At 37.9% G+C, this 14,635-nt stretch overlaps 1 protein-coding gene across 1 annotated transcript in view; it reads left to right on the top strand.

Moving 5' to 3' along the window:
- LOC114028696 overlaps positions 1–14,635 on the top strand; it is a 468,075-nt gene that overhangs the window by 236,156 nt on the left and 217,284 nt on the right. The gene's annotated exons all lie outside the window — the stretch shown is intronic.

Genomic DNA, 14,635 nt, shown 5'->3' on the forward strand with positions numbered 1-14,635 from the left:
AGATAGATAGATAGATAGATAGATAGATAGATAGATAGATAGATAGATAGATAGATAGATAGGTAGGTAGATATCTTTGGCACCATCCTACCTTTAGATCTCTTGCCATCCCCTGACCCTTCTACTCCCCATATCAGAGGTATCCCTCCTGTGTCTCATTAGGCTACAATTTAGATTTCAGAAGTAGATTACTAGGCAGATATTCGGTGATAAAGACAAAGTATTTTCCTTCCCAGAGATATATGCATTTTAATAAGGTGACCTCCTAGAACAAGAGTAATTAATTCCTAATGATAAAATTTCAGGCATCACAAGAGATGGTAAAGATCTTCCTGGTATCACTCAAACCACATCACCCAGTTGACTGACCACTCCTTATACACAACAGTTCATCCCAGTGACCCCGACCATCTGGAGTTTCAGCTACCAAAGGTTGAAATAGAATGTCTGAAGTTATGACTTCATTAGTAGTAACATCACCATAGACAGCCTATTTTGTACTGTGTTTTCTTCTGTTGATTTTGCTAAGGGTCACCCATGAGGACTCTCTAACATAATACTAACTATCAGGAATATACTAGTAAATATTTAACATTCGGATCTCTCAGGGGGAAATGCCTACATGATACACTTTAAGATTTAATCTCTATTATTAACATTCCCTCCATCACTTTCTTAAGCCTAGACAGTGAAACAATAAATCAAGCCTGGTTTGTAGTGTTTACCAATTCCCAAGATATAAATGCTCACAATGAAAATTTAATAATTCTCTCTCATGAGCTGGTTCAAGCTGGCTCCAACAGACTCCTTCTAATAAACTCATAGTTAAATAGCACTCAGAGGTTCACAGAACACTGTCCTCACCACCACCGTGTGAAATAGGGAATACAAGTTGTATATGCTCTTTTTATAGGAACCTGAGGATTAAGAGAGGTAAAGTGACTTGTTTTGGGTCACACAGCAAGTAACTGTTGAATGAGAGATTCAAACTCAGATCTCTCGAATCCAAGTCCTGTACCCTTTCTGTATACGTTTCCTTTCCAACCAAGAGAATTTTGGACTTTGAATTAGGAAGGTCTGGGTTCAAATTCTGCCTCAGATACTTACTAGCTGTGTGCCTATGGATTGATTGGTCACGTCACTTACCTGGGCTTCAGTTTCCTCATCTATAAAAGGAAGAGGTTGGATTCAATGACCTCTAAGGTCCCTTTCTACATTAAATCTATGGTCCTGTGAGTGTTACAGAGCCAAGCTTCTGAGGGAGTCAACTTACCCTCTATCTGCCTCAGTCTCCTCATTTGTAAACTGGAGATGATAATAGCACTTACCTGCCAGGGTTTTGTGAAGATCAAATGAGATAATATTTGCAAAGTGCTTTGCAAACCTTAAACCAATATACAAATGCTATTATTGTTGTTGCTGTGGCTGTTGTTATTGTATTAGTAAAGAAGATGTCCAGAGTGGCTACTACAAGGCTATAGAACCTTCCCTTCTCTTCCTCATATTAGCAACTTCCTTCCTTTACATACAGGAAAATTAAATTTCACCTCCCTTGATGGACAAAATGGCAAGCAACAGCAGAAAAAGAGAAGTTTAAGACAAGGTAGGGCAAACATTCTCTGATTTTCCTCACACTACTGCAAAACTGAGGTTCCCAAGATCCAGCAATAAGAACCTGACAGGACAGCTGTCATTCAGCAAAGAGTATCCATGCCCTCCCCTCCTGCCCATCCCCCAGTCCAATTTCCTCTCAGAGAAGAAACCTCTTGAGGCTGATAAGGAAACCTCGCCATCTGCTGAAAGCATGGGACCCAAAGGGTTGAGATGCACAAGAGACTCACATAAAGGACCCCATTCAATTGCTGCTTCTGAGCAACCAGGAGCGATAGCGTAAAATGCCAACCACCCCATAGACCTATTTCCTTTATTGCTTCAGTGATAAAGCGGCTGAGTGGTTGTTACAGATAAGGCAGTTTTGTGTGCACTCTGCATGCAGAATAGACTTTACTAGCAACAGCAGAGAGTGAGCAGGATATGGTTGGGTGGGTGTCCAACAAGAGGGGAGCTAAAGCCTTTGGCAAGTGTACCATGAACTGGCTCATCTACCTCCTCTTGCCTATCCTCTGTAAGTGTCCCCCTGGTGAGTGGGTGGCTGCTCAGCTGGAGGGCACCCAGTATAGATTTCCCACCAGCCCCAATGTTGTGTTCTCTCCCTATAACAGTATCTTCCTGCTTTCCTTCCCCAGGTCATCTCTGCAGGGCCAAATTCACACAGTCCTCTGACAAGGTGGCCAAAGAAGGAGCAGAAGTGGAATTACAATGTCAACACAACATTCCTGCTGGAAATTATGACTCTGTCTACTGGTACCTCCAGAAGACCAATCAGAAGCTCACTTATGTCCACCATGGATTTCAAGACATCACAGAAGTTGGGCGTTATCAGATAAATGTGGATCGGAAAAAGTGTTCCAGTAAATTAATTATCAGGAATGTGTATCTAAGTGACATGGCTGTATATTACTGTGCTTTACAAGGGCACTGTGATTCATGCCACGCACAACACCAAACAAAAACTGCATGTTCAAGTGTGATGCAAAACAAAGAAAACCCAGCAACTCAGAAAATAAACCAATGTGACCCAAAGGGGGCCTGTGTTTTTTCAAACTTTCCCTTTCATTCAACAACTATTTGAAGAAATGAACAGCTGGTTATGAAGATGTGTCAGAAAATGAGATCTGGACTTCTATATCAGTGCTTAGAAATGAGAACTCTTGGCAAAGATTAAAATGCATCTAATGAGAAATGAGAAGAATATGTTTACCTGGAGAGTGGAGAATCTGATCAAGAGGACTTTTCATTGAAATTGACAATGAGTTGTTCTCTGAACTCATAATGATTATTGCTTCTATTTCTAAATGCTCATAATCCATAACATATTCTTTTCATAACATATTCTAGAATTTTGTCATAAATTGAAACCAACCTGAATTCCGTCACTATCAGATTGTATTTGGAGTCATTTTGTTTTCATTGTGGCATTACCTTTTAAGAACAACACTGACAAGCTGAAGCAGGTATAGAGGTGGACAATGGAGAGGGAAAGGAAACTAAAAAACTCTATCATAGATTTGGAGAGGGGAGGGAACTTCAAGGCCATGGAATCTAATCCCCTCATTTTTCAGATGAGGAAACTGAGACAGAGAGAAGTTTCATAACTTGCCCAGAGTCAGTAAATATCTGGGACAGGATTTGAACCTATCTCATCCTGACTCCAAGTCCAGCCCCCTCTAGGCTGCACCATGCTTCTCTATGCACTAATAAGTTGAAGGAACAAGAGGTAGTTAGGCTGGAAAAGACTTAAAAAGAATATGACAAGTATTTAAAGGGCTACCTTATAGAATAAAATTCGATCAATTCAATTCAATAAGTGTTTCTAATGCACTTACTATTTGCCAGACCCAGTGCTATGTGCTGAAAATGAAATGACAAAAAAGAAATGGTCGCTGACATTATAGAGCTTACATTCTATTGGGGTGGTGGTTAGAGAGGGGAGAGCGTTCAATCTGTGAAATGGCATTCAATTGATTTTGCTTGATCCAATAAGTAATAACCAGGAGCAATAGCTGAACATTGCAAAGAGGCAGATTTGGGTTTAATTTAAGAGAAAACTTACTAACAATTGGGCTGCCTTAGGAAGTAGAAAACTGCCAATTCCTGGAGATCTTAAGGAAGAGACCTGATGATCACTTGTCAGAGAAGTTACAGCAGAGGGCTTTGCTAACAACCATGATAGCAACAACAATAATAATAACAACAACTCACATTTGTATAGCACTTTTAAGGGTTAAAAAAATTTTCCTCACAAGAGTCCTATGAAGTTGATAGTATAGGTATTATATCCATTTTACATATGAAAAAACTAAAACTCAGAAAAGTTAGATAATTTGCTCACAACTAGTAGGTGTCAGAGTCAGAATTCATAGGTACCTTTTAGACTGGATCAGTGGTCTCAGAGTGGGGTTCAAGGACCCCACTGGGGGTCACCAAAATCCTTCAAGGATCCATGAGGTCCAAACTATATTCGTAATAATGCTAAGATGTTTTAATTTCTAATACAGTAAATATCAATAGACTTAACCCGTATAAACAAAAGTTCTTTGGGGTCCTCAATAATTTTTAAGAGTATAAAGGGATCCTGAGACCAGAAAGTTTGAGAATCATTGGACCAAACAATTTCTGAGGTCTCTGTTGACTTTGATAGGCTCTGGTATTTATCAAATGGTCACTATGTATTAGACACCAGATATAATGTGCAAATTAAAGAATACTTCCCCAAAAAAATATTATTTATTCATTTGTCTGATCAATCCCCACAGCCTAGCACAGGGCATTGCACATAGTAGGTGCTTAATAAGTGTCTGCTGAATTGAATTCAATAGAATTCACCTTAAAGCTTTAAGTTTCTCTTATTGAATATTTTAATCTGTACAAATGTCAGTCAGCTAGTTCTGCCTCTTAATGCTGATGTCCTTAAGCCATCAGAAGTTTAAAATTGCTGTTGAAACATTTGAATTTCTCCCCTTAGTCTCTAAAGTTACCTATAGATCTGATAGATGGAAATGTCATTCTGGTCCCACAGTGTAACAGAAAAATACGACATACATACAAATTAAAGAGCAGTGAATTGGGTCTTTATTGCAGAGAGCCAAACAAAGGTCTATTCAACCTCAAAAGGTTGAAATAAACAATTCAATGATTTCTGTATACATCCCTACTTTGAGCTCTAGGTGAGCCTTGAGGAGGGAAGGAAACAAGCATTTATTAAACATCTACTGCATGCCAGGCACAGTTTTAGAAATAGTAACTCAAAATTGATCTTCACAACAACCCTGAAAGTAGATGCTATTATTATCCCCATTTTATAGTTGAGAAAAAAGAGGCAAACAGAAGTTAAATGACTTGACCAGCATCACAGAGCTAATGAATATCTATACTCAGAAACTCAGGTCTTCTTGACTCCAGACCCAGTGCTCTATCTCCTAATAGCTAATAACAGCACTTACCTATCCAGGCATTGTGCTAAACACTTTCTTATCTCATTTAATCCTTGCAACAACTCTATAAGGTATGCACTATTATTATCCCCACCTTATAGATAAAGAAACTGAGGCAAATGTAGGTTAAGTGACTTGCCCAGGGTTACATACCTAGTAAGCATCTGAGGCTGGATTTGGACACAGGTTATGCTGACTCAAGGCCCAATGCTCGATGCACTGTACCACCTCATTGCTTTGAGGAAGATTTGATGGTGTTTAATTATTGTATCCCCAGCAACCTTTCTCTGCAGAAAGTAAGTTCTTAAAGGACTCTTTTCCATATTTTCTACATATCTCCAGATTCTAGCACAGAGCAGGTACTGAATAAGCCAAGACAATAAGCAATCATTAAGTGCCTACTATGTGTCAGGCACTGCACTAAGCCAATAATGCTTGTCTGGACTGGATTAAACCAGAAAGAATCCAAACTCTTCTGCTTATGATTCAAATCTTAGTTGAAACTGAGAGAAGGGTAAGAATGAAATTCAACTTTAATTAGAGGTTTTTTCCACTGGTTGCCAGTGGCTCAAGACATAAAAAAAAAAAATAGAGGGAATGACTTTCTAAGGACCTGTCATAAACAGAGTACATTCATGAAGTGCTGAAATAAGATTCCTCTGTGTCTCTACTTATAAATGGGGAGAATAATGGAATAAATTCTAACAGGGCAGTTAGAACTGACCTAAAGTCAACTGGAACTGTTTCTAAATTACTGTTCTGTTTCCCAGTGGTGACTTTTGTTCATTAACAGAATAATAAATGTATAGATTACTGCCACACGACCTAGTGGGTAGAAAGCTGGCCTGGGAGCCAGGAAGACTTGGATTCAAGTCTTGCCCTCTCCATATGCCATTTTGTGCCTCTAGGTAAGTCACTTCACATCATAGTCCCCCAGCAATTCTCTAAGACTTTCATTTGGAGAGTAGATGTTGACCTGTGTGGATAGGAGATGCCAACCAGGGAGCACCCTAAGCTAACGAAATCAGAGATCTGATTTTTTAAAAAGGGTCTAGTTAGTGCCCACGATATCATAAATCCTCTACAGAACCTAAAGAGAGTCCTGGTGATCAAAAAAAATTATGATTTAAATTAAGCATCAACTGATAAACACAGAAACAAATCTTAATCTTAGAGCTTCAGTGGCACCATTGAGCTCAGAGCTAGGGACAAGACATAGGAAAGTAAGTGCAGGTCTTTTTAATTTATGGAATAAAACAAGCATTTCCATAACAAAATACAATAAAAAAGACGATTTCACATGAAACTGCAAATCTATTGTGTACAACTTGCTGCTCCTTTGAAATATATAATAAAGTTATCATATAAATTCTTTTCTTCCCTCCCCTACCCTAGAGATGGCTACCATTAGACACAAATATGTCTATATATGTGTAAAATCATTCTAAATAGACTTCCATTTATCAGTTCTTTCTCTGGATGCAGATATTGTTTTCCTTCACATGTCCTTTCCAGTTAATTTGGGTATTTATGATAGTCAAAATGACTTAGTCATTCAAATTTGTTTTTAAGACAATATTGCTTTCACTGTATACAATGTTCTCTTGATTCTACTCATTTTGCTCTTCATTATTTTGTGTAAGTCTTTCCATGTTTTTCTAAGATCATCAAGCTCATCGTTTCTTGTAGCACAGTAGTATTCCATCACGATCACATACCACAACTTGTTCAGCCATTCCCCAGTTGATGGGTATCCCCACAATTTCCAGTTCTTTGGCACTACAAGGAGAGCAGCTATAAACATTTTAGAATGTGTAGGTGCTTTTCCTTTTTCTCTAATCATCTTTGGAAATAAACCTAGTAGTGGTATTGCTGGGTCAAAGGATATAGGGAATTTTATAACTCTTTGGGTATAATTCCAGATTGTTCTCCAAAATCGTTGGATCAGTTCACAATTCCAATAACAATGAATTAGTGTCCCAATTTTTCTGCAACTCTTCCAACATTTGTCACTTTCACCTTCAATCATTTTAGATAATCTGATAGGTGTAAAATGATATCTTAAGGTTGTTTTAATTTGCATTTATCTAATCAATAACGATTCTGAACATTTTTTCATATGACTAAAAATTGTTTTGATTTCTTTATCTAAAAACTGCCTATTCATATCATTTTATCATTTATCAATTGGGGAATGACTTATATTCTTATAGATTTTACAAAGTTCTTTATATATTTGACATATGAGACCTTTATTGGAGAAACTGTCTATAAGAGTTTTTCCCAATTTTCTGCTTGGCTACATTCATTTTATTTGTACAAAAACATTTTAATTTAATGTAATCTAAATTATCTATTTTGTACCTCACTCCTCTCTATATCTTGTTTATTCATAAATTGTTCATCTATCCATAAGTCTGATAAGTAATATGTTCCATGTTCTTCAAATTTTCTTGTAATACTTCTTTACATCTAGGTCATGTATTCATTTTGACCTTATCTCGGTAAATGGTATAAGATATTGGTCTATGCCCAATTTCTGCCACACTGCTTTCCAGTTTTGTCAACAATTTTTACCAAATAATGAATTTTTATCTCAAAATCTTAAGTTTTTACACTTGTCAAATACAAGGTTACTGTATTTATCTGCTGCTGTAAATTATATGTCTCCTCTATTCCATTGATCTGCCTCTCTATTTCTTAGCCAGTACCAGATAGTTTTGATAATTACTACCTTATAATATAGTTTAAGATCTGGTACCGCTAAGCGTCCTTCCTTTACATTTTTTTCATTAGTTCCTTTGATATTCCTGACTTTTTGTTCTTCCAAATGAATTTGTTATTAGATGCAAGCCTTTTAAAAGCACACTTACATCAGCCTCCCTTCATTCAAAAAAATCTAAAGGAACTAACCATTACTTTGAACTATTAACCCTAACTGAAAACAAGTGACGACTCCCTCCCTATGCCTTCCCTTCCCCTGCCGGTCTTGCCTCTGCAGACCTGGTCTGATGAGTTGAAAAGAAACCTCAGTGTCCCTGCAGCCCCTGAAGCTTTCTTGTTTATCAATAAATTCTGGGATCTGTTGGAGTTGTTTCCAACTAAGCAACCACCATGGTGGTTGAGAATTTCAAAAATCCTTGACTGGGGTGAGGAAAAAAAGGCAATGAACCTTTTTTGATTAAAAGGCTTGGAATTTAAGAATTTGAATTAATGGGACCACAGCACATTTAGATTTGCTTTCTTGCAATAGTCTATTTGGTTCCATGAATCAACATTTCTGTTTTATTCTGCTGCAGGACATCTCCAGGGTCAGTCTGTTACACAGATCCAGAGGGAAGTGATAGTGCAAATGGGTGACTTAGTTACCTTGGAATACAACCTACAGCTCCAGTTACCAGGCTCTGTTCTGGTGCTAACAAGAATCCACTGGAGCCCTCAGGCTTCTCCTTAGCAAGTCCTCAGTAGAGGCAAAGTTTAAAGGCAGGTTTCATGCCACAAACAAGACAGGAAACACAAAGGGTCCACTTGACCCTTTCTGAGGCCCATGTCACTGATTCTTCCCTTATTACTACATGTTGAGAGACATAGTAAAAGAAATGATTGTTCATATTTCATAAAATTGCCCTTATTTAAAAGCCTAGGTGAAGGTGGCAGAGAGAACAATGTTATCTGAGAGATATAAACATGAGATCTTTGTTCTACAAGACTCTTTGCTTGCTCCTATTTTAAAATATGCATTAATTCTTTTATCCAACAACCACTTATTAAGCATCTACCACGTGCAAAACACTGGGCTAGGGAACTACGAGAGATACAAAAATAATTAAGAATTGATCCCTGTCTCCAAAGAGCTTACAATCCATGAGAGGTGATGTGACATGTACACATTCAGGGGTGCACATGCAGAACAAGCTTTGACAAGCTCTGGAAATCCACTTGTTAAATTTTCACTGTGAGCATTTGTGCCTTGGAAATCAATAAATGTGATAAATTAGGGCTTGTTTTTCTTATTTTGTCAATTGTCTGGACTTAATAAAGTGATATAGAAAATGTTAATATGGCAGGTTAAACTTAAAAAGGCATCATGTACACATTTTTTTGCCCCAAGATCTGGTTGTTAAACATTTACCACAAAACCCCTGAATACACATATGTGTACTGCTCTACAAAAACCAAATTATGAGCTTGATGATCTTAGAAAAATATTGAAAGACTTACACAAAATAATGAAGAGCAAAATGAGCAGAATCAAGAGAACATTGTATACAGTGACAGCAATATTGTCTTAAAAACAAATTTGAATGACTAAGTCATTTTGACTATCATAAATACCCAAATTAACTAGAAAGGACATGTGAAGGAAAACACTATCTGCATATAGTGTAATAAGAGTACAAGAAAAGTCACAAAATGCTATATGGGATCAGAAGATGGAAAGATCATTTCCAAATAGAAGATTAGTGAAATCTTTATGGAGGAAATGCTTTCCTAGTAATTTCTCCAATTCCTCCATAATCATAAAATTATTGAAAAGAATCTTAGAGATTATCTAATTCACCCCCTTCCTAGGTGAGTCCTTAAAGCTTCCTTCAAGCATAACTGGATAGCAGTCATCCCCATATCATAGGATAACATAGGATGAAACAAAGGGAAATAATATTCATATGTCTTAGCATTTTATGGTTTACAACCATGTGAAATAAGCAGTAAAAATATTATCTCCATTTTATTGATTAGGAAATGGAGGCTCAGAAAAGCTTAGGAGCTTGTCCAGGGTCATATAGTTAATATCACAGTCAGGATTTGAACCCAGGTTTCTTATCTCTAAGGACTAGAAAGAGCTCCAACTCCAAAGCTCTTTCTACTCTACAATTCTGCTTCCCAAAAGAAAAATCAATAGAAATTTATTTTGCCCATCCACAAGATTCATGGCAATGTATAAAGCTGCTAAGGTATATATTAAAGAATAACTCTTTTCCCAAGAAGCTTATAATCTAAAAAAATGAGATAGGCACACATAGCGTCAACAGAAATACACTGGGTATCCCAAAAGTTTTAGTGCTATTTGAAATTAAAGTGTTGTTAAAGCTTTAATTTTTAATGTTAAATTTTGAATCCTTAATATTTCAGCTTTGATAGCTTAAAATGGCACTAAGACTTTTGGGACACCCTGTATGAAGGCAATTCAACCAGAAAGGTTACTATTGAGTGGAAGATATGGTGAAAAGCTTGTGCTGCTGAATTATATGAGGTTTGGGGATAACCAAGGAAGGTTTCCAATAGAGCTTTGAATTGTGATAAAAATATGGAACGCCTTACAAATTTCTGCATTCAAAAAGTGACATCAGCAGAATCAGAATCCGAGCAATTCTAGCAGAGCCCTTTCCCAATTTTCTTGAGCAGCTTCTTCTTTGTTTCATCCAGCTGTATGTATGTTGCAGCTGGGATTCCAGCCATTAGGATGATTTAGAGATAAATGCACTATAATTTTCCTTGGCACCTATTAACCTTCCTCATTGATTTCCAAAATTGCCTTGTGTTTACTTTAAAACACCCATTTAGGTCCAGAAACTCCAGAGGAACAGAAGAACAGAAGAGTACTCTTACTTGCCTAAGTATTCCGAGCACAAGCCAAGTCTGGTGGGAGAGAACAAACCACATACTTATCAAAAGAATGTCTTGTACTCCCAGCAACTGATGCTATAACTAAAGATATCTCTCCAAAGTGACAGGAAGTTAAGCATAGCTTCTTTTTCCTTCATCAGTAACTATCACCACTCCTCAGTGACTGGTACAACCTACACATGCCTATGAGTGTTGGTCCTTCTTTATGTTTCCCAAAGAACCAGGGATCAAAACTGAGGGCAGACTGGAAATCAGAAATGGGGCAGGTGGAAAAGAAATACATTAGCTAATAGACAGAGAGGCACACATCTGAGTCAGACATTGCTGCCTAAGATGTTCGAATAATAGATAAAACAAACCAAGGATTTTTCTTTTGCAAATTCAGCTACATTTCCCAAATAACACCAAGCAGAAAATTGGAGTTTCAGGTGTATTCTTATAATCAAATGTGAATAAACTCTCAAGCTTCCAATCAGAAAGAAGCCTCTGCCAGACCACTCCTCACACCATTGCTTCCACACCCTTATTTACAGACCTTTCAATCTATTCTACATGCATCTGGCATGTAGTAGTTCACAAGTTTCCCCCTCCATCAAAATGTGAGCTTCTTGAAGACAGGGTGTGTGGTTTTGGTCTTTCTTTGTAACATTAAACATTGTGCCTGGCACACAGTTAAGTGCTTACTGTTTTTTGTTATCATTTGTCATTCATTCTCAAAGAGCACCATGACATCAGGGAGGTGATGCCATGACTTGCAAGTGAATTGGATTTAAGTGAGGGAGGGCTGTGCAAAGTCACCAGACTCACTAAATTCTTGATGGCTGACTGACAGACAAAACTGATGATAAATTTCTTGGGACAGCAGATTCTATTAGAGGGGAGAGGTATAGGACCAGGTACAAAGCAGGAGACCAAAAAATACATAGTGATCTAACTTGATCATTATTCATTTCTTTCTTTCTGTATATTTTTTTCTAAATTCCAGGAATACCAAGAGGTATAACTGTCATTCTTTCCCATGCTGCCAAAGACAATCCTTTACTGAAGGGCAAAAAGCGCTTTCTGACTTGCTGTTAATACCTGCCACTGACCTCACACAAAGTTCATATGGATTGGACTCAGAGCATAGATTTCTCTGTCAGAGAATCATTCCAGACATTCTTGAAACTGTTCAGTTCACTGGGTCTTCCCTAAGGGTCCAGGCCTTGAAAATTATCCTCTTCTGGTCACCCTCAGGTTACTGGACCTCAGGCAGGGAATTGCCCTAAGGCACTAACTTCCCTTACTTTACCCAGGCAAAGTGGAAAACATAGCAAGCCGACTAAGTCTCACTGTTGCTATGGGAACCGGACAGGTTCGTTTCCCTTCTTTCTATACTTCCAAAGCATATAAATCCAGGAGGTGAAGACTGTTTCAGGGCTAGTGATGGTGGGTGCCAGGTCCTGTTTCTTTGTCAAGGCTTCTTGGCCCATATAGGCCTCAAGGTTTCTTGATGTTGGGAATTTGCTCAAAGCTTCTCCCTTTTACTACCTGTGTGATCTTGGGCAAGTCACTCAACCTGTCTGGGAATCTGTCTCCATATCTGCAAACTGAAGGGGCTGTACTATGTGGCCTCTGAGCCTTCTTTGGGATTTAAATCTATGCTCCCATACACCTATGGTCCTTTCAGTGCCCCTACCCTGAGCTAGCATTTGGATTAAGGTGGACTCCAGAATGTGTTAGAAGAGACGGTCTCTAAGGTCCCATCCAACTCTAAAGTTCTGTAATTGATGAATCTATTTCTACTTTGTAGAGTAGAAAATACTTATGAAAATACTCACAATCTTCCTACTCCTAGAAGTGGTCCAGGCTGACAAAATAAGATAATGCCCGAAAAAGTATTTATATGCATTTAGGACAGAGCCCAAACGGTTGATTAATGAAAAGTGGTTTGTTTGGGAACATTTGGGGCCAACATCAAGGGACTGGTTGTGCCAATCCTTTATATAATCTTGGTGCCACTAATACAGGCTAAAACACTGTGCTCTACAATCCTAGATCTGAATTTGTCTAGCATTTCTGAGATTCTTTTAAGGTTGTAAGTGGCAGAGGCAGAATTTAGATTCACTTTAGCTTTCCAAACCTCCATTTTCTTATCTGTGAAAAGTTAATAGTGAATATCTACCTACCTTATAGGGTGGTTATATGGATCAACTTTATATATTAAGTCAATATAAGTTGTTACAAACCACCAAACTGATTTTCCTAAAGTACAGGTTCCATCATATCACACACAAACACACACACACACACACACACACACACACACACACACACACACACACACACACACCTCAGCCCTACTCGGTAAACTCCAATGGCTCCCTCTTGCCTCTAGGATTAAATACAAAATGCTGTTTGGCATTCAAAGCCCCTATCATCTATCCCTCTCCTACCTTTCAGGTCTTCTTATACCTTAGGCCCCAACACATACTCATCGATCCAGTGACACTGACCTCCTGGCTGTTCCACAAAGAAGACATTTCATCTCTATATACTGTGCTGTGCTATATTATGTAAGATTGGAGAGGGTGCACAAGGAGGCAGGAAATGACAAAAGAATTAGACCTTTGAGAATCTTCTTTAAAAAGGATGAAGTCTAATTGGGAAAACAACACACACATGGACAGCTCAAAGCAATAGAATGCTAACCCACATTTATATAATAACCTAAGATTTGCAAAGCCCTTTCCTCACTATGACCCTATGAGCTAGATCCTACTGCATCACAACTTAGATCACCACTGGGGATAGTGGACATATTGCTAAGCCTGGAGTCAAGAAGACCTTAGTTGAAATCTGGCCTCAGACACTAGCTGTGTGAGAATGGGCAAGTCACCTAACTTCTGTCTGCCTCAGTTTCCCCAAGGGGGATAATAATAGCACTTATTTCCTAGGGTCATTGTCAGGATTAAATGAGATAATATTTGTAAAGCACTTAGTACAGTGCCTGGAATATAGTAGATGCTTATCTCCTTCATTTCTTCTTTCCTTCCCATGAGTGCCAAAGGATGTGGAATAAGGAGTTAATGGAGAAGAGCAGAATAGGAAATGTTGAAAGATAAGTAGTATTTCAGCTTTCAGAAGTGAGAAAAGAGGACATTTAGGCATAAAGAACATTACGAACAAAAGTACAGAGGTTGTAAAGTGAAGGACATGTTCCCTTGACATCTGGTTGAATTATCCCTGCTAAAAAAGAAATTATGAGAAGTGAAGGGAAAAGTTATCCTCAAATGATTCAATTTTTTCATAAATATTTGCTGACTTGTTCAGAACTGTTCAGTAATTATGTATGTCAATAATTCCTTTCCCTCTAAGGAGCTTCTCAGATGAATCCAACAATCATGGCAAATTAAATATTAACATAAAATGATAATTCATCCATTTAACAAGCATTTATTAAGTGCTATGTGCCAATCATTGTGCTAAATACTAAGATAACAATAAAATAGTCCCTGGCCTCAAGGAGCTTATATTCTATTAGGGGAGAAATATGTACATGAAAAAGAAAATATAAGATGCATGTCAAGTGATTTCCAATGGAGAGCACTAACAATTAAAGGGAATTAGAAATGGCTTCCTATAGGAGGTGGGTTCTGAGTTGAGCTTTGAAGAAAGCTAGAGATTCTACAAGATAGAAATGTGAAATGAGTATATCCCAGCTGGAAGGGGAGGTGGGCAGTGTCCTGTTCAAAGGCATGGAGATACGAGAGAGAATGCTGTGTATATAAAACTGCAAACAAGCCAGGTTGACTAGAAAATAGAGTACACGATGGAGAATAATAAGCCTACACAAAGGTAAGTAGCAGAAGACTAAGAAGGCTTTAAAAGACAAACAGATGTATTGTTTTTATATAGCATTTTATACATTTTTTGAAGCACCACCACATTCATAATTACATTTTATCTTCACA

Source organism: Vombatus ursinus, unplaced genomic scaffold (assembly GCF_900497805.2).
Source record: "Vombatus ursinus unplaced genomic scaffold, bare-nosed wombat genome assembly UNPS02014894.1, whole genome shotgun sequence".
Taxonomy (NCBI): domain Eukaryota; kingdom Metazoa; phylum Chordata; class Mammalia; order Diprotodontia; family Vombatidae; genus Vombatus; species Vombatus ursinus.